Source organism: Cervus canadensis, chromosome 19 (assembly GCF_019320065.1).
Source record: "Cervus canadensis isolate Bull #8, Minnesota chromosome 19, ASM1932006v1, whole genome shotgun sequence".
Taxonomy (NCBI): Eukaryota; Metazoa; Chordata; class Mammalia; order Artiodactyla; family Cervidae; genus Cervus; species Cervus canadensis.
In genome coordinates, this window is record NC_057404.1 from 59924324 (window position 1) to 59951029 (window position 26706).

Below are 26706 nucleotides of genomic sequence, written 5' to 3' on the forward strand. Positions count from 1 at the left end.
AAAAAAAAGTCTGCCACTTGAAGTTTATTTCCTCCTGCTGCTTGGGGACCTCTGGCCTTCCTACCTGTTACCTCTCAGTTTTTAGGGATTGGGAAGGGAAAACAGAAAGTGCCTGCTAATGGATAGGGGGCTTATCTTTAGAGTGATAAATGCAACAACCATGTCAAAAATAGGCTTTCTATTTTGAAAGGTCCATACATTTGGAAAGAATATGTAATATCTGCCATAACAACATGGGGAAATACGGCCATCTATACACAGGCTCAAAGAATGCAAACAGACAAAAGTGGAATATTTATAAAAAAGCCACACAATATGGAAAGTTTTGCTCATTACAAGGCAGGATAGCTGATGGGAAAAGCATCAGCTGTTGCTGCTTATTCTACAAACGTGTTCTATAGGTTTAGTAGAATGGATTTAATAACAAATCTGGGTTTATGGAACTGTGTCATGAGCTAAGGCATGATACGTCGTGATCCCAGAGAAGAATATCAAGGGGCTGGCTTTCTTAGGGGCTTCATATTATTCCTTCCAAAATTACCTATGTATTATTGCCTGAGTGCCAGTGTTCACAGATGGTCTCCTGCATGGCAGTAGTACTAACACATTCACTGAAGAAAACATTTTAATAAGGAGTAGAGCTAAGCAGATGAGGAAAGTCAGAGAAGATGGAGTTCAAGGAAAGAGTAAAAGCAAGGTAGAGAACTCCAGGCTTAAAACCCATTTTGTACATTTTTATTAACAAAAATAACTTAATGAAAATATATTTGCATAAACACTGCACTGGGAATTTCTACCAGGAGCCTCTGGTTCTTGTAAGGACCTAATTCACATTATTAAATCTCTTTCTGCTTATAATATCTAGTTGGATTTCTAGTTGCTGCAGTAAGCACTAATATACTGACCAAGAGAATCATTAATTATATAGATGAGGCAGTGTCAGAAATTGCCCAACATCACCTCACTGTAACTTAGGGCAGAACAGAAATACAGGTTTTTGATCTCCAAACCTAATTCACATGGTCTGTTAATAACATAGGATCTCAACATAATTTCAGAGAGCTTTGAAACATGAAGTAATTTTCCCCAGTGCTCAGTGAAAAAGATGATTATTTCTTGAATGAGGCATTATCATTTCTGGAAAACCAAAACATTCAAATTGACAATGGCAGAAAACATGTATAAGAAGAAAATTACAGCCAGAGAAAATAAGATGGATTTTACATGACTTAATGTTTATGGAATACTTCCTATTTGCATACAAATCTCTTGAATGTGTGGAATTAATAAGAATCTTTTCTAAACATTATCCTGGTTTTCCTCGGTATTAGCAGAGACTTGAAAGCTTGGATTGATGATTCCAGTGAATGTAATCTTGTGGTCCTTGGGTAAAACCCTTTAGAATTCATTCAAGTAGATGTGAAAATAATAGGAAATATGTCATAGTTCTTCTAATTTTCAAAAAGGACAAAGAAGAATGCTACAGATCATTGTTTAATGTACATCATGCTAAATTCTAGGGATGATTATTAAAGAGATATTTGAGGCTTTTAGAATTAAGCAAGTAAACATTTTACTTATTAAGAAAATGTTTATTTAAAAATACAGTGACAAATGAACCTTGAATAATCTTTCTCAGAGTTGTTAAATTGATAAATAAGGGGAAAACCTTAGACACATGTGAAGGCATATGTTTTAGAAATAACCTTTAGCAGATAGGGAGAAAATTGTAAAGATTCAGTTTATTATAACATTGCCTTCAGAATACAAATGTTACTACATAATACAATGCCTAGGAGTTGAGAGTCATGAAAAAAACTGTAACCTTGCAACCACTGACTATATTGAATACAATGTATTCATTGAACACTGGTATTCAATATATTGAATACAATGGTATACACTGAATATCTGTATCAGTAGCTTTAAAGTATTTATTGGAGAACCATTAAAAGTGCTAAAAAATGCAGATAGTTTTACCCACCAAATTAGATGTTTAATTTACTTTTAAACATCTAAGATAAACTAAAACAATATTTTATTTTAAAAATATTGAGGTTCACTTCAGTGTAATTTAAGATTTCCATATCTAGCACATAAATAGTTTAACATACCTCCCCACCACCTCTATCTCTCACTCCCATTTATTCCTCTCTCCACTGCTGGTTGGCCCTCTGGTCTCCTCTCCATAGAAAATTGTCTCATACACATCATAATGACTTTCTTATTACTAAACCTGGGGAATGCCTCTAGATAATTATCTTAATTCACTTACTTCTTGACAGGATTTTATACTTTGGAAAATGCCATTCCTTATTATCTGCTGCTGTTCTTCCTCCTTATTAGAATCCTGATGCTTTATAAAATGATTTTACAAATGATCAATACAGAATAAAATGAGGTTAGAAACAGACAACACAGGAAAAATTATGGATATGAAAGTAAAACAATAATTTCCAAATCTAACCAACTTAATATACCCATTAACAATATTCAGTAATCATCATTGTAGACAACTGTGAGGAGACTTACATGAACATGCATGCTAGTTAACTTGAGAAAAAAAATTATAATTCCTATTATAAGTTATTTCCCCTAGGAAGTATTAAACTTTACTTGCACTTAATAGAAAAAATAAAATTCAAGGATCTGATAAATTTTAGATAATAACTACAATCAGTTATGGTCATAAACTAAGATATTTTTCTTGTGGAAGGAAAAATGATTAGTAGAAAAATTACAGTAATTACTTTTTAAAACCATACTATTCTTTTTGGTTTGTATTTGTTGATCCTGTTATAAAAGTTGAAGAAATTACTACATTTATACTTCCTTCTAATTCCTAACTCATCTGTCTGATTCGTATTACATTATTATATTTACACTATCAAAGTTTATAACATGTGTAGTCTATCCTGTCTCCATATTTGTCTCATTTGTATAATTTTAGTTCTATATTTCAGTCAAATGCTTTACTGTCATTTATTAATTTCTGATCTATACTTATCTATTGTTCAACTGGATTTTGTCTACCATTCTTGATTGCTTACGGATGTTTATGGTAACTCAGAAGGGCAATTTGGCTGGGCTAAATTATAGAGTTCATTTTGTTTTCCTTAACATTCTGTAACTGTTGCACTGCCATCATCTGCAATGGAGAAAACTGAGGCAAATATAATTCCCACTCGATCTGCCCTTCACTTCTGTTTGTGTCTAGATGACCATAAAAGTATTTCTTTACCATATATTTATTTTTTATTGGGATATAGTTGACTTAAAATGTTAGCTTCAGGCGTACAAAAAATGAATCTGATGTCTGTGTACATATATCCACTCTTTTTTAGATTCTTTGCCCATATAGGTCATTACAGAGTGTTGAGTAAGTTCTCTGTGATATAAAGTAGGTCCTTATTAGTATCTATCTTATATATAGCAGTGTGTATAAGTCAATCTCCATTTCCCAGTTTATCCTTCTGTCCCCTTACCACTCGGTAACCATAAGTTTATTTCATACATCTGTAACTCTATTTCTGTTTGTAGATAAGTTCACTTACCTTTTTTTAATGATTCCACATGTAAGCAATATCATATGATATTTGTCTTTCTCTGACTTCACTCAATATGAATATCTCTAGGTCCATCTGTGTTGCTGCAAATGGTATTATTTCATTCTTTTTTTATGGCTGAGTAATATTCTGTTGTAAATGTATCACATCTTCTATATCCATTTCTCTATCAATGGACATTTAGGTTGCTTCCATATCCTGGTTATTATAAATAATGCTGCAATGAACATTGGGACAGATTTATCTTTTTGAATTAAGGTTTTTTCCAGATACATGCTCAGTACTGGGCTTGCTGGACCATATGGTAGGTCTACTTTTAGTTTTTAAAGGAGCCCTCATATTGCTCTCCACAGTGGCTGTACAGTTTATGTTCTCATTAACAGAGTAGGATGGTTCCCTTTCCTCCACACTATCTCCAGCATTTATCACTTGTACTTTTTAAAAATTAATTTTTATTGCAGTTTAGTTACTTTACAATGTTATTAGCTTCTGCTGTACTACAAAATGAATTAGTAATATGTATGCATATATCCATTCTTTTTTCAATTTCTTTCCCATTTAGGTCACCACAGATCATTGAGCAGGGTCCCCTGTGCTAAACAATAGGTTCTCCTTAGCTATCTGTTTTATACATAGCATTGTTTGTAGTCTTTTGATGATGGCCATTCTGACTGATGTTAAGTGATACTTCATTATAGTTTTGATTTGCTTTTCTCTAATAATAAGTGATGTTGAGCATCTTTTCACGTGTGTTTTAACCATCTATAATGTCTTTGGAGAACTATTTAGATATACCCATTTTTTACTGGGTTATTTGGTCTTTCTTTTTATATTGAACCATATTAGCTGTTTATGTATTTTGAAGATTAATCCCATGTCAGTTGCCTCATTTGAAAATATCTTTTCCCATTCCAAGGGTTGTCTTTTCATTTTATGGTTTCCTTTGCTGTGAAAAAGTTTTTAAGTTTAACTAGGTTCCATTTGTTTATTTTTGCTCTTATTTCCATTACTGTAGAGAGTGGATTGAAAAAAAAATCTAATTATGATTTATTTCAGAGAGTGTTCTGCCTATGTTTTCTTCCAAGAGGTTTCTCATACCCAGCCTTAAACTTAGGTTTCTAATCCATTTCAAGTTTACTTTTGTGCACGGTGTTAGGATGTGTTCCAGTTGCACCCTTTTACATGCAGCTATCCAGTTTTCCCAGCATCACTTGTTGAAGAGACTGTCTTTCCTCCAATGTATATTCTTGCCTCCTTTGTCATAAGTTGGTGACCATAGGTGTGTGGGTTTTTTGGACTATCTTGTTCCATTGGTCTATATTTCTGTCTTTTTGTGCCAGTGCCATGCTGTTTTGATGACTGTGATTTTTTGTATACTTAAAAATTAGAGAGTCTTATTCCTACAGTTCCATTTTTCTTTCTCAATATTACTTTGGCTTCATGGTCTTTTGTATTCCAAATTGTAAACATTTTTGTTCTAATTCTTTGAAAAATGCCATTAGTAACTTGATGGGAATTGCACTGAATCTGTAGATTGCTTTGGGTAGTATAGTCATTTTCACAGTATTCATTCTTCTAATCCAAGAGTATGATATATCTCTCCTCTGTTTGTGTCATCTTTTATTTCTTCTATTAGTATATTATGGTTTTCTGAGTATAGGTATTTTGCCTCCTTAAGTATATTTATTCCTCAATATTTTGTACTTTTTGATACAGTGGTAAATGGGATTGTTCTTTGATTGCCCTTCCAGATCTTTTACTGTTAGTATATAGGAATTCAAGAGACTTCAGTGTATTAATTTTGTATCCTGCAACTTTACCAAACTCACTGAGCTCTTATGTTATAGCCACGCTTTCCGGGAAACAGACTCACTCAGAAGGACAATGCAGATAGTGGAGTGCAGTTTATTACGCCGGCAGGCCCAAGGCAGAATCTCCTCTTAGCCAAAGACCCCGTCCAGCATTTGTGGAAATCTTTTATACCCCATGCGTACGTGTCCAAACCCACCACCTACCCCATGTGTATGTGTTATGTGTTCAAACAGTCAATAATCAATAAGCCCGCAGTTACATTCCAACCAGTTAATAATCAATAAGCCTGTGATTACATCCTGATAGATATGGAAAAATTTATGACCTGTCCGGAGACAGGGGTGATTACGGTATGCTTCCTCTTAGGCAATGAGTAACCTGGATGTGATCTTCAAGATTCCCCTGTCTGGAGGGGGTCTTATCCTTCCATTGTCGTCCCCACAGGCACTAAGCAGAGAGTTCAGAGTCCGCTGGAGAGGCAGCCGAGCACGACCAGCACGGACGGGCCTGAGATGGAGTCCAGGCCCTATGAATTCCTTCTTCACTTAGTTTTCTGGTAGCATCTTTAGGGTTTTCTATATATGGTCATGTCATCTACAAACAATGACAGTTTTACTTCTTTTCCAATTTGGATTCCTTTTATTTGTTTTTCTTCTCTGATTACTGTGGCTAAGACTTACAACACTGTTGAATAGTAGTGGTGAGAGTGGACATCCTTGTCCTATTCCTAATGTTAGAGGAAATGCTCTGCCTTTCACCATAAGACAATGCCTAAGGCTGTCTCTGTGTGGCCAACAGCAGTCCTCTCTCTGGGATCACTCTCCAAACCCCACGTTTCAGCACGCAGCCCCCAGCAGCACTGGCAGGCACTTGTCTCAGACTGGGGTGTGAAGGGCTGTGGCACAGACCATCTGTACAAGTCTTGTTCTGTCCTGCCGTCCATGGACCAGCTTCGGCACTTTCCTCTGATAGTCCTCAGAGCACTCCCTGTATTTCAGCTGATCTCACCCCCAGAGAGGGGGCTTTCCCAGGTGTGGTGACCTCTCCTTTCCTTCAGCTCCCCTCCCACAGGTGCAGGTCCCATTCTAGCTCCTCTCTTTTCTTCCTTTTCTCTCTTTTGTCCTACCCATTATGCAGGAATATTTTCTCATCCTTTTTGGTGTCTGAGGTCCTCTGCTAGTGTGCAGCAGGTGCTCTGTGCAAGTTGTTCCACTTGTAGATGTATCCTCGATGTACTTGTGGGGAGAGGTGAACCTCAGACCCTCCTATTCTGCCATCTCAACCCTCTATCTCTTTACCCTTTAAATTTAATGATTTCATCATGAATGTCTTGATGGTAATTATCTTCTTATAAAAATGATATAAGTATTTTGTCTTTGAATTAGCTTCTCTGGCTCATTTATTGAGGATCATCCAGCTCCTGAAAGCATTAAAGAGCCATCTAGGGGTTTTAAGAGGTCCTGTTTAAATTCAGGAGTATCACTATAGATACTGTATGAGAAGGCATTGGAAGTAACAGTACTATAGGAATGAATAACAGTGGAGGATGTTTCTGAAGTAGAACTTTGATGTATTTATCTCCTATTATTTATGACCTAGCTTTCTAGATAGAGAATGTTGAAGTAAAGCAGAGAGGTAATAGAAATTAACACAGAAACTCTAGGAACTCAAAATTTTGCTATACACTGCAGGGAATTTGGAACTGCAAACTGTGGAAACATGTGACTCTAGAGCATGTGTTTCGGTGTGCTGGAGCTAAAGACAATAGACTTGAATTGTGACTGCCAGCTACCCAGGTGTTCCTCTTTATGCCTCTTAAATTTCTTTAAATTCTGCTGAGTCTGATCTTAGTATAGCAATAGCATCTGCCTTTGTTAATATTTTTATGGTGCATATTTTCCATTCTTTTACTTTCAACTTTAGATGTGTTAGCAGCATATAGTTGTTTTTATTTTCAACCAGTCTGACAAACTATCTTGGAGTTTTATTTCATTCACATGTAACTACTGATCTATTTGTATATGCCTTTAGTTTTGATAATAATTCCATTAACAAAATTAATATTAATTAATTAATTTTTATATACAGCATATCTCAACCTGAACAAAAAATTTTATAAAATTTTCTTTGAAGAATAATTCTTGTAGACTGTCAAGACTGGCTCGACAAGCAGGGTTTCTGAAAGCTTGATGCGGTGGGAGAATGAGAAACAAGAAACAAGAATTCAGAGAAAAGCGAGGATCAGGGGACCAACCCCGTTCCAAGGTGAAGGTGCCAAAACTGAATCCAAGCCAGGTTTATTATACTTTCAGCCATGAATGAAAGAATATGTGGGGAGTGAATCTATAACTCATGTGGCCTTCAGGACAAAAGAACAAAAGGATCATTAGCCATTGAGTAACTCAGAAACAGTAATCAATAACGAATCAGTAGCTAAGACTAATATTCTTCTCTATAGATTTTCCACCAGATATGTGACTGTGAGATGCCAATTGAGAAACAGTCTGACCCCAGGATGATATCTTGTTTCCAAGACTATGAACTGTTTCCTCTGGACTTGTTTCAAGAGTCTCATGCCTTATAGCATCCAGTTTATCAATAATTATAAATTTCTTTTGCAGTCCTTGCCAGGGCCCGCTTTTCTTTTATTCTTCCTGTCTCCTACAGTGGACAAAAGGCAAACCATGGATTCATAACAGCTTTGTTTACTGGTTAAAGAACTGCATCCAGAAAGTTCAAACAGCCTTCAAGTAGAGGGTCACGCAGTTCAACATTTTCTCAGCCATTGTGCTTACTTGATATGTATTATGTGATGCATAATGAAAGAGGTTCTTCTGATTCTGTCCTGGATTAGATCTGTGCTTCGGTGAGAGGGAGCTCTTTACAATTCTCTTTGTATGGAGAAGCACCTGGTATAATATAGTTGTTTTAAGCTTCTTTAAAATGTTTACTCTGCTTCAAGCTGTATAGTCCTATGAGAATGATCAAACCAGGCAGATTTGTTGCCTGAGAGGACACCATGGTTGTCAGCCTCTGGGCTGTATCAAGTGCTTTGAAGTTGCCTGATACTGATATTGTCAGAGTTTGTAGATATGATTGACTCAGTTTTCCTCTGGTGTGGTAGTAATCATCTACTACAGGATTACCACTAAGATTCCTCTAAATAGTTTCCTGGAATTTGCCTACCTGGAAAAGAGCTGAACTGTAGCCTACTGTGATATGACTTATTTTAGATATGTATATTTATCAGTCAACCTATATATGTGTATTAAGTATGTCTATATCAATCAATTGATAGATGAGTATAGCTAAATATAACTAGTAGAGATCAAATATCAATACATGTATATATAGATAGATTGATAGATATATAAACTGAATAGGTATTTTTATCAGCTGTACTGTAAGACAGTACTATGTAGGGTTGTGATCCTCTATTTCTTGACTGTAGGTAGGAAGAATTGCCTTAAAAACTCACTTGTCTTAGCTTTCTATAATCTCAGTTTAATACTTTTTGGGTTGTCTGCTGCACATAGAACATTCATTATCTCTGAACTAATCTTGACCTACATAAATAAGCCCAACTGCCGTTATCTATTGTGGACCCCTATTTCTCTCATAATACGTGATTAGACCAGAGATGAGCATCTGATACTAGCTGCTGTCTTAAGTCTCTTCTCTAGTAAATTTGAAACTAAATTCAGTGATACTAGATCTCTCAGACACTTAGGAGCAAGAGGATGAAACTTTAGCATGTACACGGAAACAACAGTCCATAAAGGGAAAAACAGAATCAGGGAAGTAGGGAGACAGAGAGAAAAATATGAAATCCTGTGGTCAAAAGAGCTGAGAGGGTAGGTTTCTTGGGTCAAAATTCATATTTCTATTTCTGGTTCTGTGAAATTACTCCTGAGGCTAGTTGTATCCTTCCTCTTCTTCCAATGAAATAGCCCTGTATACCTAGAATAATTCCTTTTAAATTATTAAACCAGGTAGGGTCACTCTCAGGGCAGAATACTCCTTCTCTTGGAAGAGATGTGATTATGAATATGAGTTCTAAATGGTTCCTCATGGAAGGTGCTTGTGGCATGAGTCCCCATGTAAAGAGTAAAGAGTTGTGGCTTATGTCATCGACAGAATAGAGTGGAGGTAGAGCCTCTCACAGCAGCCTGATTTTGTGAACAGGGCTAAGTGCTCCTGCAGAATTTCTCCTGTGTAAATAAACACTTACCCAGCAATATAGCACTGAATACTAGCTGTTCCCTTCTCCCTATTCCTCAGGTTTTTACTTTAGAAGTGAGGGCTTATGTGTGCCTTGGTTATGTTTTCCCTTGGTTATGACGAGTTGGTCATAGTAACAGGGTTTTAATTATTGTTGCCTTCACTGTTTAAGTAGCCTTTGTGGTGTGTGCACTGAGTTGTGTACAACTCTCTGCAACCCCATGGACGGTAGCCTGCCAGGCTGCTCTGTCCATGGGATTTCCCAGACAAGTTTACTGGAGTGGGTTGCCATTTCTTCCTCCAGGGGATCTTCCCAACCCAGGGATCGAGCCTGCATTTCTTGCATTGTCAGTCAGATTCTTTACCACTGCACCACCTGGGAAACCCCTTAATATCTTTAGATATATTAAATAAAATAGAACATTTAATGTGCTGGATTATATTGACCAGACTGAAGACCTTTGAACCATGATATATTTGGGTCAAAATATATTTATTTTCTGGACCTTAATATATTGTCAAAGGGAGAGAAACAATAATTTCTTTTGCCTATGAAACTATAGCATGTTTAATTATTTCTACATGTCACCTATGCAGAAATAGGGAAAATGCATGAGGAGATACAGTCAGAGAAACCAATATCAGATGGTATTTTAATATATTATTTTGGAAAGGTCTTTCAGAAAACATATTTGATTCTTGTAAGCTTTGGATGGGCTTCCCTCATAGCTCAGTTGGTAAAGAATCCACCTGCAATGCAGGAGACCCTAGTTCAATTCCTGGGTCGGGAAGATCCCCTGGAGAAGGGATAGGCTACCCACTCCAGTATTCTTGGGCTTCCCTTGTGGCTCAGCTGATAAAGAATCTGCCTGCAATGCAGGAGAACTGGGTTTGATCCCTGGGAAATCAGTCCTGAATATTCATTGGAAGGCCTGATGTTGAAGCTGAAACTCCAATACTTTGGCCACCTGATACAAAGAGCTGACTCATTGGAAAAGACCCTGATGCTGGGAAAGATTGAAGACAGGAGGAGAAGGGGACAACAGAGGATGAGATGGTTGGATGGCATCACTGACTCAATGGACATGAGTTTGAGTAAACTCTGGGAGTTGGTGATGGACAGGGAGGCCTGGCGTGCTGCAGTCCATGGAGTCGCAAAGAGTTGAACATGACTGAGTGACTGAACTGAACTGAACTGAAGTTTTGGATAAATCAATTTGTTCAATATTTATGCTTTGTGAATTTCCACATGAATTTGAGGCAGATTTAAAGAACTAAATAACTACATTATATCCATGAATCTTTTAGTGACAGTTTTCCTATATACATTCCATATTTTTCTGCCAAAAGGAAAAGTCATTTTGATGTTTAATTAAAATGATGAAAGGCTGAATTTAGAGTACACCTACTTATATTTATTTTCTCCTTATTAAGAGGATTTGGGCTACCTTGGAATAAAACACATCCTAAAAGAAAGCTAAGGAGGATCTCAGAGATGGTTTAAAAAAATAGCTATTTAGAGAATATAATCTTTTTCTACTGCATATTTCTGCTGAATTTAGAGAAATGAATTATCTGGTTAGCATTGTCTTCACTTTTCTCAAATTGTCCAGTGGGGTTTTATTTTCAGCTAATTAATCTATTAGTTTTTCCCTTCACTTACATTCTCTGAGATCTCTTCTGAAAGGTTTAAATTCTACAAACAAGTGCAGCTTCTGAGGAAAGAGTAGAGGCACTATCGGGCTTCCTGGTGGCTCAGATGGTAAAGAATCTGACTGCAATGTGGGAGACCTGGTTTCAGCCCCCTCCAGTATTCTTGCCTAGAGAATTTTATGGACAGAGGAGCCTGGTGGGTTATAGTCATGGGGTCACAAAGAGTCAGACACAGCTAAGCAACTGCATTTTCACTTTTACTTCCCCCTACTTCTCCTCCCAAGTTTCAAGGCAGAAAAGAGTTATCTAGAAATGTACCTTTCAGCACCTTACAAAAGCCTCATATCATCTTAGGCATGATTTTAATCAAGCTTTTTTTGTATTTTTCTCTTTTAAAAAATTATTGTTTGTCATGCAGAGTCACTGTTTAACATATTTGTTTCTGTTTAAATACAAATTTTAGGCTAGATTGTATAGGGGTTTGTTTGTTACAAGTGTGTTGCTGGACATGACTAAACGACTATGCATGTATGCACACACATATGGAACTGAGGTTGAGCCTTTGGTAATTGGCATAGGCTGTTACCAGATTCTTGCTGGGTCTAAGTTACAGTGAAGAGTTCTTTACTTACTACAAAGGAGATAAACTTTCATTTTTTTTATGTTTCTGAAATATTTTAGATTATATATTATCTTGTTCAGTTTTTCTGCTGGTATTATTATGCTGCTGAATTATTCACTATGGGGAAAAAAGGAACCCATGTTAAATAACCAGTTTAATGCAGAAAGTTTTAAGCTTTCTTAAGTTGGAATTACTGGTTTGCCTGAAGTATATTTACCTAAACAAAATTTTCAAGTGACTATGTGTCTAAATGACAGCTAACTGATTGAATATTTTAAAATGTGGTAAATTTCCTTTAATATGAAATGCTAATAAAAATGAAACCACATTTTTTTTTTCTGAAAGCAAAACAAGTGAGCCTAAGCCTTCAAAATTATTAACATAGGGCTTTAGCCTGAACTGGAGAGATATAAAGAAATCACCATAAGGTTTTAAGTGATTTAAAAATTTATTGAGGTATATATTTTAAAGCCAGCTTGTTTAGTGATTAGTGTGTCCATTATCCCATTGAAAACGATGGGACTTTAAAAGGCTCTCAGTCTTCTTAATACAAGATAATGTTAAACTTCAAAGGGCTGAAGGGTATGAAGACTTTGTTTTTCTTCCAGACATAATTTTTATTGAAAGTGTTCCAGGCTAATATAATGTAATTGAGTCATATATATTAAGCTTCAGCATCATGTGGAGAAATATGATAAAGCTACACAGACTTAGTAGGGAAACAAGTAGTTAAAGTGGGATATAAAATAGCTCAAATAAGTTAAAGGAAGCACCTTAAATTTTTCATGTGTACTACAGTGACAGTTATTTCCTGGGACCTTTGTTACTGCCACATGCTTTAAGACTTGAAATTTCAAAAAGAGACAAATAATGATCCTAAGTTTATTGGAAATTTGGGCTTATATGATTTCTTCTAAACTACATATTATTAGCAGATATTAATTTCAGCTCTTTTTTCTATCATTAACCTGTTGGCTTATGTTTACTGAAACTCTAGCACATGTGGGCCCTGTAAATTGGCTTAGGAGACACTTAAGAAACAACAGATAATGTATTTATACTTAGGACATTTGTGGATTGATGTCTTCTAATTTTTTATGTATTAAGCATGTGCATAAGTTGGGTTACTTTCTTTTGTAATAGTGCATTTTTTGGCAGGGAGAATGTCTATTCATTTCTTTTTTTTTAGGGCCATCTAGGGTATTTCAAGAAGTTATAGTAAAGTATTATGTAAAGTCACTGGGGTCAGGTTGCAGAGTTCTTTGCTTCTCATTTTTCTCATTTATAAAAATAATAAGTTTGGGGTAGAAAGGCATTAATAATACAGGTTAAACACTTGAAAGGGTGTCCAGCATAAAAGAAGCATTCAATATATGTGAGATGTTATAATTATTATCTAATCATTTTATTTATTAACTACTTTTAAAAATATTATTTATTTTTGTTGAAATATAGTTGATTTACAATGTTTCAGGTGTACACCAAAGTGATTCAGTTACACACAATATATCTATTCATTTTCAGATTCTTTTACATTATAGGTTATTATAAGATATTGAATATAGTTACCTGTACTATATAGTAGGCCTTTACTGTATGTCTGTTTTATATATAGTAGTCTGTATCTGTTAATCCCAAACTTATCCTTCCCTCACTATTCCTTTGGTAGCTATAAATTTGTTTTCTATGTCTATGAGGGTATTGCTGTTTTATAAAGAAGTTCATTCAAATTTTTTTTTTTTTAAGATTCAACATGTAAGTGATATCATACAATATTTTTCTGACCTAGTATGATAATCTCTAGGTCCAGCTATGTTGCTTCAAATTCTTTTCTATGGTTGAGTAATATTCCATTGTATGTAAGTACCACATCTTTGGCTTCCCTTGTGGCTCAGCTGGTAAAGAATATGCCTGCAATGCAGGAGACCTGAGTTTGATCCCTGAGTTGGGAAGACCCATGGAAAAGGGAAAGGCTACCCACTCCAGTATTCTGGCCTGGAGAATTCCATGGATTGTAATCCATGGGGTCGCAAAGACTTGGACATGACTGAGAGACTTTCACTTTTACCACATTGTTATCCATTCATCTGTCAACAGATACTTAGGTTGCATATCTTGGTTATGATGCTGTGACCATTTGAGGCACATATTTCTTTTCAAATTAGATTTTTCTCTGGATATATACCCTCTATTTTTACTTTTTAAAAAATAGAATTTCCATACTATTCTCCATAGTTGCTGCACCAATGTGCATTCCTACCAACAGTGTAAAAGGGCTCCCTTTCTTCCACACCCTCTTCAGCAATTATTATTGATAGACTTTCTGATGATGGCCATTCTGATTGGCATGAGGTGATACATCATTGTAGTTTTGATTTGCATTTCTCTGATAATTATATTTAGCATCTTTCCATGTGCTTTTGGCCATCCGTATATCTTCTTTGGAGAAATGTCTATTTAGATCTTCTGTTCACATTTTGACTGAGTTGTTGTTTTTTGTTTTGTTTTATTACATAGAGCTGCATGAGCTGTTTGCATATTATGGAAATTAATCCCTATTTGTCACATTATTTACAAATATTTTCTTTCATTCTGTCGATCGTCTTTTCACTTTGTTGATGGTTTCCTTGGCTGTGCAAAAGTGTTTGGATTTAATTAGGTCACATTTGGTTATTTTTGTTATTATTTCCACTACTCTAGGAGAAGGCTCAAAAAATATATTTCTGGGATTTATGTCAAAAAGTGTTCTGCCTATATTTTCCTAAAAGAGTTTCATACCATCCAGTCTTACACTTAGATCTTTAATCCATCTTGAGTTTACCTTTTTGTATGGTGTGAAAGTGAAAGTGTTAGTTGCTCAGTTGTGTCCAACTCTGTGATTTCATGGACTATAGCCCACCAGGCTCCTCTATCCATGGGATTCTCCAGGCAAGAATATTGGAGGAGATTGCCATTTCCTCTCCAGGGGATTTTCTAGACACAGGGATCGAACCTGGGTCTCCTGTATCTCCTGCATTAGCAGGTGGGTTCTTTACCATCTGAGCCATCTGGGAAGCCACCATGGCATTAAAGAATGTTGTAATTTTATTAGTTTTTACACATAGCTGCCCAGTTTTCAGCACAAGTTATTAAAGAGACTGTCTTTTCTCCATGGTATATTCTTGCCTCCTTAGTTGTAGATTAATTGACCATATGTGCATGGGTTTCTTTCTGGGCATTCTATATTCTTTCATTGATCTACTTGTTTTTGTGCCAGTGCCATAGTGTTTTGATTACTGTTGAGTAGTAGTATAGTCTGGTTACCTAATTCCTCCAGCTCTGTTTTTCTTTCTCCAGGTTGCTTGAGTTATTTGGGGTCTTTTGAATCTCCATGCAAATTTTAAGATTTTTTTGGTTACAGTTCTGTGAAAATGCCATTGGGAATTTTATAGAGTTCATTAAATCTATAGATTGCCTTTGGTATATAGTCATTTTGAAAATATTGATTCTTTAATTCAAGAACATGGTATATCTTTCCATTTGTTTGTATCATCTTTGATTTATTTTATCCCTAGTTTTGGAGTATAGGTCCTTTGCTTCCTTAGATAGGTTTTCTGACTCCTAAATATGTTACTCTTTTTCTGCAATGATAAATGGAATTGTTTATCCTTTGGACCTTTTACTGTTAGTGTAAGAAATGCCACAGACTTCTGTGTATTAATTTTGTATCCAGCAATTTTGCCAAATTCATTGAGCCTTAGTCGTTTTTGGCAGCATCTTTAGGATTTTCTGTGTACAGTATTATGTCATCTGCAATCAGTGATGTTTGATGTCTTTTCCAATTTAGATTTGTTTTCTTTCTTTCTCTTCACAGATTGCTGAGGCTAGGATTTCCAAAACTATGTGGAATAAAAGTGGTGAGAGTGGACATCCTTGTCTTGTTCTTGATCTGAGAAGAAATGCTTTCAGCTTTTCACCATTAAGTACAATGTTAGCCATAGGCTTATCATAAATAAATGGCCTTTATTATGTTGAGGTAGGTTCCCTCTATGCCTACTTTCTGCAGAATTTTTATTATAAATGGATGTTGGATTTTGTCAAAATCTTTTTCTGCATCTGTTGAGAAATACCATATTTACAAATTGAAGAATAAAACCCATGTGATTATCACCCTGAATGATTTGCAAATATTGAAACATCCCATATCTTTAGGATACTTTCTACTTGATTTTGCTTTATGATCCTTTTAGTGTATTGTTGGATTTGGATTGCTAGTATTTTGTTCAGGATTTTTGCATCTGTGTTCAATTTTTCAATATTTTTCAAAATCCACAAATGATCAGTGTGATACACCACATCAACAAATTAAAAAATAGAAAATCATATGACTATCTTAATATATGCAAAAAAATCTTTTGACAAAATTCAAACCCATTTATGATAATAACTCTCCAAAGAGTGGGCAAAGAGGGGACATACCTGAACATAATAAAGTCCATATATGACAGGCTTACAACTGACATCATATTTAATGGTGAAAAACTTGAAAACATTTCCTTTAAGATCAGGAACAAGTCAAGGATATCCACTCTCACCACTTATTTTCAACACAGTTTTGGAAATCCTAGCCATAGTAATCTGAGAACAAAAAGAACTAAAAGGAATCCAAATTGGAAAAGAAGTAAAACTGTCACTGTTTGCAGATGACATTATACTATATGTAGAAAATCCTGAAGATGCTACCAGAAAACTACTAGAGCTCACTAATGAATTTGATAATGTTGCAAGATAAAAAATTAATACACAGAAACCTATTGCATTTCTACAGACCACAATGAAAGATCAGAAAGAGAAATCAATTAAACAATCACATTTGCCATCACATAAAAACACTAAAATTCCTATGAATATATCTACCTAAGGATGCAATAGACCTGTAATCCAAAATATAAAACACTAATGAATAAAATCAAGAGTGACACATAGAGATAAAAAGATATACCATGTTCTTGGATTGGAAGAAGCAATATTTTAAAAAATGACTATGTTACTGGAGATAATCTACAGATTCAATGCAATCCCTGTCAAACTGCTAATGACATTTTTATAGAGTTAGAATCAAGTTGTTTAAAAATTTGTTTTTAAAAGACCCTGAATAGCCAAGGTAATCTTGAGAAAGAAAAATGGAGCTGGAGAATTCAAGCTGCCTTACTTCAGAGCCACAGTCATCAAAATAGTACAGTATTGGCACAAAAAACAGAAATCTAGATCAACGGAACCAGACAGAAAGCCCAGAAATAAACCCATGCACCTCAATTAACTTAAATGAGGGACAACCATACAATGGAGGAAAGACAGTCTATTTAATAAATGGTGCTGGGAAAATAGGACATATACATGTAAAAAATGAAATTAGAACATTCTCTAACATCATACACAAAAACAAACTCAAAATGGATTAAAGACCTAAATGTAAGATCAGATAGTATGAAACTCTTCAACAAAAATTAAGCAAAATACTCTTTAATATAAATTGCAGCAATATCTTTCCCACACCCTCTCCTAGAATAATGAAAATAAAAATAATCAAATGTGACCTAATTAAATTCAATAGCTTTTGTACAGCTAAGGAAACCATAAACAAAACAAAAACACTCACAGGATGGGAGAAAATATTTGCAAATGATGCAACTAACAAGAGATTAGGCTCCAATTTTTACAAATAGCTCGTGCAGCTAAATATCAAAAAAGAAGAAAAAAACCTAATCAGTAAGTGGGTGGAAGACCTAAGAGACATTTTTCCAAGAAAGACATACAGATGGCCAAGAGGCACATGAAAAGATGCTCAACATCACTAGTTATTAGAGAAATGCAAATCAAAACTGCAGTGAGGAATCATGTCACACCAGTGAGAATGGCATAGCCAAAAAAGTCTATAAACAATAGATGCTGGAGAGAGTATGGAGAAAGGTGAACCCTCCTGCCCTGTTGATGGGCATGCACATTGGTGCGGCCACTATGAAGAACAGTATACAAGTTCCTTAAGAAACAAAAATAGACCTACCATATGTAATCTTGCAGTTCCACTCCTCAGCGTAGAAAAACATGGTTCAAAAAGATACATGCTCCTCAGTATTTAATGCAGTGCTGTTTTCAGTAGCTAAGACATGGAAGTAACCTAAATGTCAATCGACAGGTGAATGAATAAAATAGGCAATATATTTGTCTGTATATACTGGAATATTTCTCAGAATTAAAAGAGGGAAATAATGCCATTTGTAGCAAATGGATGGACCTGGAAATCATCATATTAAGTGAAGTAAGTCAGGGAAAGACAAATATCATATGATATTGCTCTAGAGGCTGAAACTCAAGTAAGAAAGTTAGAAGAAAAGCTGAGGGCAGGTGGGTAGTAGGTTTTCTACTACTATGATCGCTGAGGGGCTAGCAGACAAGGTGAGAAAGCAGGCTAGAAAGATGGAGTCCTCTGTGTGCCAAAAGCTTAGGAGGGTGCAAGTTGCCACAGACTGAGGTCTGAGCACGTGTGGCAAAGTCTGACTGGGGCACTATTAATAAGAGGTAGAATCCCAGGGAAAGTGAGGAAAGTAAAGGGGAGGATGTTGCGATTATTAACAGTGAAAAGGATGAAGCATCCTAAGCTGTCCAACCCCTAATATAAAGTAAAATTTTAAATAGAAATTATTCTAGACTTCTAGTAGTAGAGAAATGTATTACAAAACTCCAAGGAAAAAAATTTCCTTCTTTCTTTGTCCCATAAAGGTATGAATTGTATGGTGTCTTTGAAATGCAAATATCTCAGGAGACAAATAAAACTGTCCACCATCACCTGAGACTGAAGAAAAGAAGAAAAGAGAGGCTTTTAAAAATGCAGACTGTCATAGAAGCTCCCTTGCTCAAAATCTAGTCCACAAACTCCATAAAATTACTTGTCAAGGGCAAAGAAAAGTCTTAAAGTCTCTCCACAAGAAAGCTTTACCCATTTGAGTGGATAACTTCTAACTTGTTACACTTGTTAGAGGCACAGTTTGGATATACCTGTTTTTTGTAAACCAGGGAATTTTGTATTGTTGTGCCTGCCTCGTGGCTACAATTTTGGAATGGAAGCTATAGGGTTTCGGCTATGTCTACATGCATGTTTATGTGTGTCTATTGGCATATGTTACATAAAAGTGATATTTTTCTACCTCTAGACACTATTGTATGCACTCATGTGTTCAGTTGTGTCTGACTCTTTGCAACAGCATGGACTGTAGCCCACCAGGCTCCTCTGTCGATGGGATTCTCTAGGCAAGAATTCAGGAGTGTGTAGCCATTCCCTTCTCCAAGGGATAGTCCTGACCCAGGCATCAAACCTGCAATTCTTGAGTCTCCTGCATTGAAAGGCAAATTCTTTACCACTGCACCATCTAGGAAGTGCCTAAATGGTATTGCCAAAATTAAATTCAGAAAAAGCTCTATTTAATTGGCTTAAAAATAATGTTTTTATGGAAATAATGGATTTATGTAAAACATTTTTTTTTAATCTGCTAAAAAAGCAAAAATAATTATTCTCGGATTATTGGTCTGTTTTTTTAAAAGATTGTAAGAGACTTCATTATCTTTTAAGTAGTTTACCTATAAAACAAAGATTCTGAAGCTTTGGCACCTTCCTCCAGTCAGTGAAGAGCTCCTAGCTTACTGAACTCTCTGCTCGTCCCTGGTTCCCTTCCAGCTTCCCTCCCGTCATAAGAGTGAGCCCTGTGGCTGACAGGCTGAAAGGAGCAGAGAAAAAAAAAAGATAAAGAAAACTCAAGAGAAGACCTGGCTGAGTCTGAGACGTCTGCAGTGCCAGAAAGGGGGTGGCAACTGCAACCACAGACGATCGGGACATGGGGTCCACAGCAGACGTGACTGCTGGAGCTGTGAGCGGAAAGTGAATCTCTGTGGGGAGAAGGGCCCCGAGAGGCAAGCCTCGAAATCAGGAGCCGAGCCCCCAGACACCGCTGTCCTTCCCCCTCCTGGGTCTGGTTGCACCAACTGCAGATGGTGTTTTATAGAGGATAGCGCCGAGGAAAGGTCCCCTCCAGCCCTTTCTCCAGTCCTAAAGTGCAGCTTCAAAGTTTTTTCCTTCCTTAAAGCTATGAGGAAAGACGATGACGGAGTAGAGGGATGTGAGCTCACCTCCTGTCATGAAAACACTCAAATCACAACTAACTGTTGAAAACTATGGACAAAAAGACAGGAACTTCCTCCCAAAAGATATTCTATATCCAAAGACAAAGAAGAAGCCACTGCAAGAAAGTAGAAGAGGTGCTTCTGTGATATAATCAAACCCCATTATGTCCCACGTGGGAGACACAAACCTACAAACTGGAAATTAATTGTATCACAAAAAATCTTCCACAGGCCTTCTGAGTCCCATGTCACATGCCCCAGCCTGGGGCTCTGGCGTTGGCAGGGGCATCCCAGTATAGTCGGCTCTGAAGGCCAGCGGGGCCTGAGGGCAGGAGCCGCGCAGGACTGAGGAGACGGACTCCGCTCCTGGAGGGCGCACACAGTTTCACGTGTACTGGGACCCTGGCGCCTGAGTCACAGCAACCTGTGGGTCCTACAGGTCTCCTGGGGCGGGCGTGGAGGTTGGCCTTGGCTCACTCTGGGGATTAGGACATTAGTGGCTGAGGCCCCAGAGAATATTTGTAGTGAGCTGTCGCCATGTTGGTACCAAGACCTGGCCCCGCCCAACAACCTGCAGAGTCCAGTGCTGGGACGCTTCCTGTCAAGTGACCAAGAGGGTGGGACCACAGCCCCATCCATCAGAAGACTGTCTGCCTAGTGTCCTGGGTGTACAGCAACCTCTAAACACACCCCTGGACAACAGAGACAAGACTCAGCTCCACTCACAGTGGACAGGCACCAGTCTCTCCCACCAGAAAGCCTGGACAAGCCTCTGAACCAACTTCTACCACCAGAGGGCAGACACCAGAAACAAGAGAACTACTAACCAGCAGGCCAAGAAACAGAAAATTAGCCAAATGAGATGGCAGAGGAATAGGTTCTAGATGAACAAGATGAAAATCCCAGAAGAACAATTAAGTAGAGACAGACAATCTTCCTAAAAAGTTTTCAGAGTAGTGATAAAAATGATCTAAGATCTCAGAAAAATAATGGAGGCACAGACCAAAAACATACAAGAAACGTTTAACAAAGAGCTAGAATATTTATAGAACAAACTAACAGATGAACAATACAATAACTAAAATGAAAAGTATGCTGGAAGGAATCAACAGTAGAAAAAAATGAACCTGAAGAACAAATAAGAGAGCTAAAAGACAGATTGATGGAAATTACTGCTGTGGAACAGAATAAAGATAAAAGAATGATAAGTAATGAGGAAAATCTAAGATACCTCTAGGACAATATGAAATGTACCAAATTCACCAAATTCTTCTTCCCAGAAGAATTCACATTATAGGGTCCCAGAAGAAGAAAAGAGAGATGGTCTGAGAAAATATTTGAAGAGATAACAGCCATAAACTTCCCTAATATGAGAAAGGAAGCATTCAAGTTTAGGAAGCAAAGAGAGTCCCATACAGGACAAACCCAAGGAGGAAAATGGCAAAACACATATTAATCAAATTGACAAATTTAAAGACAGAGAAAACATTAAAAGCAACGAGGGAAAAGCAATGACTAGCATACAATGGAAGCCCTATATCAGCTGATTTCTCAGCAGAAACTCTGCAGGTCAGAAAGGAGTGGCACAATATATTTAAAGTAATGAAAGGGAAAAACCTTCAACCAAGAATAATCTACACAGCAAGACTTTCATTCAGATTCAATAGAGAAAACAGAAGCTTTACAGAAAGCAAAAGCTAAGAAAATTCAGCACCAACAAACTAGCTTTATAACAAATGCTAAAGGAATGTCTTTAATGGAAAAGAAAAGCCCCCCTCCCTGCCCCGCCCCCCCCCCATGATCTCCACAAATCAAACATTTATAATAGATCCACACACAAAGCAAGAAAAAGAAATTCAAACACAACTGCACAAAGCACCCCTTGGTAAATTTAAGAAGACTAAACTCATATCAAGCATCTTTTCCAAACATAACATTATGAAATTATAAAACTAAAAAAGCTGTAAAATACACAAACATCTGGGATAATCCCAACCCAAGAATCAAACCCAGGTCTCCCACACTGTAGGCAGATTCTTTACCAGCTGAGCCACAAGGGAAAACCAAGTATACTGGAGTAGGTAGTCTATCCCTTCTCCAGAGGATCTTCCCAACCCAGGGATCAAACAGGGGTCTCCTGCATTGCAGGTGGATTCTTTACCAACTAAGCTATGAGGGAAGCCCCAAACAACCTAACTTTGCGCTTAAAGCAGCTAGTGAAAGAAAAATAAAACCCAAAATGAGTAAAAGGAAAGAACTCATAGAGAGCAGAGCAGAAATAAATGAAATAGAGAATACAAAAACAATAGAAAGGATCAATGAAACTAAATGCTGATTCTTGAAAAGATAACACAATTGATAAACCCTTAGCAAGACTCATCAAGAAAAAAAGGGAGAGGACTCATATCAAAAATTAGAAATGAAAAAGAAGTTACAATGGACACCAAAGAAATAGAAAGGATCATGAGATACAATAACCAATTTATGCCAATAAAATGGATAACCTGGAAGAAATGGCCAAATCCTTAGAAAAGTACAGTTTCCTAAAACTGAACCAGGATGGAATAGAAAATATGAATAGACCAATCATAACTTCTGAAATTGAAGCTGTGACTAAAAAGATTCCAGTGAATGAAAGTCCAGAATCAGATGGCTTCACAGGTGAATTCTATCAAACAGAGAAGAGTTAACCCCTTTCTTTCTGAACTGTTCCAAAAAATTGAGGAATAAATACTCCCAAACTCATTCTGTATGGCCACCACCACCCTGATACCAAAAACAAAGACACCACACATACAAAAAAGGAAATTACAAGCCAGCATTACTGATGAACATAGATGCAAAAGTCCTCAACAAATACTAGCAGTCCAAATCCTACAGTATATTAAAAGGATCATATACCATGATCAAGAGGAATTTATCCCAGAGATGCAAGGATTTTTTTTTTTTGATATCTGCAAATCAATCAGTGTAATACACCAAATCATACTCAATGGTGAAAAGCTGAAAGCATTTCCTCTACGATCAGGAAGAAGACAAGCATGTCTACTCTCACCACTTTTATTCAACACAGTCTTGGGAGTTCTAGCCAATCAGAAGGAAAAGAAATAAAAGGAATACAAATTGGAAAAGAAAAAGTAAACTGTTACTGTTTGCAGATGACATACTATGCATAGAAGACACTAAAGATGCCACCAGAAAACTGGTAGAGCTCATCATGAATTTGGTAAAGTTGCAGGATACAACTTGCGCATCCTAGGTGGTGCTAGTGGTAAAGAATCTGCCTGCCAATGCTGCAGATTCAGGAGATATGGGTTTGATCCCTAAGTTGGGAAGATCCCCTGGAGGAGGGCATGGCAAACCACTCCAGTATTCCTGACTGGAGAATCCCATGGACAGAGGAGCCTGGCAGGCTAAAGTCCATAAGGTCACAAAGACCCAGACATGACTGAAGCAACTTAGCATGTGTGCAGGATGCAAAACCAATACTCAGAAATCCACTGCATTTCTATGCATTAATAATGAAAGTTTCAAAAGAGAAATTGAACAAACAACCCTACTTACCATTGTATCAAAAAAGAGCAAAACACCTAGGAATAAACCTGCCTAAGAAGGGAAAAAGACCTGAATACTAAAAGTGCAAGTTGCTAATGACTGAAAACAAAGATAACACAAACAGATGGAAAGATATACCATGTTCTTCAATTTCAAATATCAATATTGCCAAAATGACCATATTCCCCAAGGCAATCTACAGATTCAATGCAATCCCTGTAAAAATATCACTGGCATTTTTCACAGAACTACAACAAATTTTTTTAAATGTGTATGGAAACACAAAAGACCCCGAATAGCCAAAGCAATCTCGAATAAGAAAAATGGAGCTGGAGCAATCAGGCTCTCTCACTTCAGTCTATGCTACAAAACCAATAATCAAAACAGAGATACCAGCACAAAGAGAGATACGTGGAACAGGGTAGAAGGCCCAGAAATAAACCCAAGGACCTATGGTCAATTAATCTACAACAAGGAAGGCAAGAATATACAATGGAATAAAGATGCTGTCTTCAATAAATGATGCTGGGGAAACTGGACAGCTGTATGTAAAAGAATGAATTAGGACATTTTGTAACACCATATACAGAAATCAACTCAAAATGGATTGAAGACCTAAATGTAAAACTGGATACTGTAAAACTCTTAGAGGAAAACACAGGCAGGAAACACAGGAAAACACTGACATAAATTGCAGCAATATCTTTTTGGATACACCTCCTAGTTTAATGAAAATAAAACCAAAAGTAAACAAATGGGACCTACTTAAATTCTAAAGCTTTTGCACAGCAAAGGAAATTATGAACAAAACAAAAAGACAACTCACAGATTGGAAAATGTTTTCAAACAACTGGGGATTGTTCTCCAAAATACAGAAATAGCTAAAGAAGTTTTATATCAAAAAACCACACAACCCAATCAAACAGTGGGCAGAAGGCCTAAACAGACATTTCTTCAAAGACATACAGATGGCTAATAAACACATGAAAAGATGCTCAACATTGCTCATTATTAGAGAAATGCAAATCAAAACCACAATGAGATATCATCTCACACCAGAATGTAGCCAGCATCAAAATGGCCATCATCAAAAAAATCTAAGTAATAAATGCTGGAAAGGGTGTGGGAAAAAGGGAACCCTATTACATTGCTGGTGGGAATGCAAACTGATACAACCACTATGGAAAACAGTATGGAGATTCCTTAAAAAACTTGGAATAAAACTACCATATGACCCAGAAATCCCACTACTGGACATATATACTGAGGGAACAAGAATTGAAAAAGACATGTACCCCAATGTTCACTGTGGCACTATATACAATACCTAGGACTTGGAAGCAACCTAGATGTCCATCAGTAGATGAATGGTCAAGAAAGTCATGGTACATATACACAATAGAATATTACTCAGGTATAAAAAGGAACACATTTGAGTCAGTTCTAATGAGGTAGATTTTTTTTTGGGGGGGGGGGCTCCAAAATCACTGCAGATAGTGATTGCAGCTATGAAATTAAAAGACGCTTACTCCTTGGAAAGAAAGTTATGACCAACCTAAACAGCATATTAAAAAGCAGAGACATTACTTTGTCAACAAAGGTCCGTCTAGTCAAGGCTATGGTTTTTCCAGTGGTCGTGTATGGATGTGAGAGTTGGACAGTGAAGAAAGCTGAGTGTCGAAAAATTGATGCCTTTGAACTGTGGTGTTGGGAGAAGACTCTTGAGAGTCCCTTGGACTGCAAGGAGGTCCAACCAATCCATCCTAAAGGGGATCAGTCCTGGGTGTTCATTGGAAGGACTGATGCTGAAGCTGAAACTCCAGTATTTTGGCCATCTCATGTGGAGAGTTGACTCATTGGAAAAGACCCTGATGCTGGGAGGGATTGAGGACAGGAGGAAAAGGGGACGACAGAGGATGAGATGGCCGGATGGCATCACCAACTCGATGGACATGAGTTTGAGTGAGCTCCGGGAGTTGGTGATGGACAGGGAGGCCTGGCATGCTGCAGTTCATGGGGTCGCAAAGAGTTGGACAGGACTGAGCGACTGAACTGAACTGAATGAGGTAGATGAACCTAGAGCCTGTTATCAGAAAGAGAAAGGCAAATATCATATATTAATGCATATATATGGAATTTAGAAAGATGGTACTGATGATCCTAGATGCAGCACAGCAAAGGAGGCACAAAAGTAAAGAACAGTTTTCTGAACTCAGTGGGAGAAGACGAGGGTGGGATGCTTTGAGAGAATGGCATTGAAACATAATACATTACCGTATGTAAAATAGATGACCAGTGCAAGTTTGCGGTATGACACAGGGCACTCAAAGCCGGTGCTCTGTGACAACCTGGAGGGATTGGGTAGGTTGGGGAGGGGGGTGAGTTGGGGATTCGGGATGGATGGGACACACATATGTCTATGGCCGATTCACACTCATGTATGGCCAAACCCATCACAATACTGAATTTATATTCCAATTAAAATAAATAGATTCTTTTAAAAATGGGCAGAAGTGGGCAGAAGGTCCAAAGGGACATTCCTCCAAAGAATATATACAGATGGCCAAAAATCACATGAAAAGATACTCAACATCACTAATTACTCAGTTTAGTTCAGTTCAGTCGCTCAGTCATGTCTGACTCTTTGCAACCCCGTGAATTGCAGCACGCCAGGCTTCCCTGTCCATCACTAACTCCCAGAGTCTACCCAAACCCATGTCCATTGGGTCGGTGATGCCATCCAGCCATCTCATCCTCTGTCGTCCCCTTCTCCTCCTGCCCCTCAGAGAAATTCAAATAAAAACTACAATGAGGTATCACCTCACATCTGTCAGAATGGCCATCATCAAAAAGTCTATAAACAACAAATCCTGGAGAAGGTATAGAGCAAATGGATCTCTCCTACACTATTGGGGAGAATGTAAATTGCTACAGCCACTATGGACAACAGTATGAAGATTTTTTAAACTAAAAATAGAACTAACATATGATCCTGTAATCCCACTCTTGGAAGTATATCCAAAGAAAATCATACTCTGAAAAGATATGTATACCCTAATATTCATTGCAGCTAAGACTTAAAAGCAGTCTAAATGTCTATCAAGAGAGCAATGGATACAGAAG

The 26706-nt window shown here is 37.1% G+C and overlaps 1 long non-coding RNA gene across 1 annotated transcript; it reads right to left on the reverse strand.

The window, feature by feature from the left end:
- Positions 1-16575: 16575 nt before the first annotated feature.
- LOC122421983 lies at positions 16576-24636 on the reverse strand. Its single transcript, XR_006263698.1, has 3 exons — positions 24495-24636; positions 20959-20961; positions 16576-16606 (listed from the first exon to the last, which is right to left on the reverse strand). It is a non-coding gene; the product is annotated as an uncharacterized LOC122421983 (long non-coding RNA).
- Positions 24637-26706: the final 2070 nt, after the last annotated feature.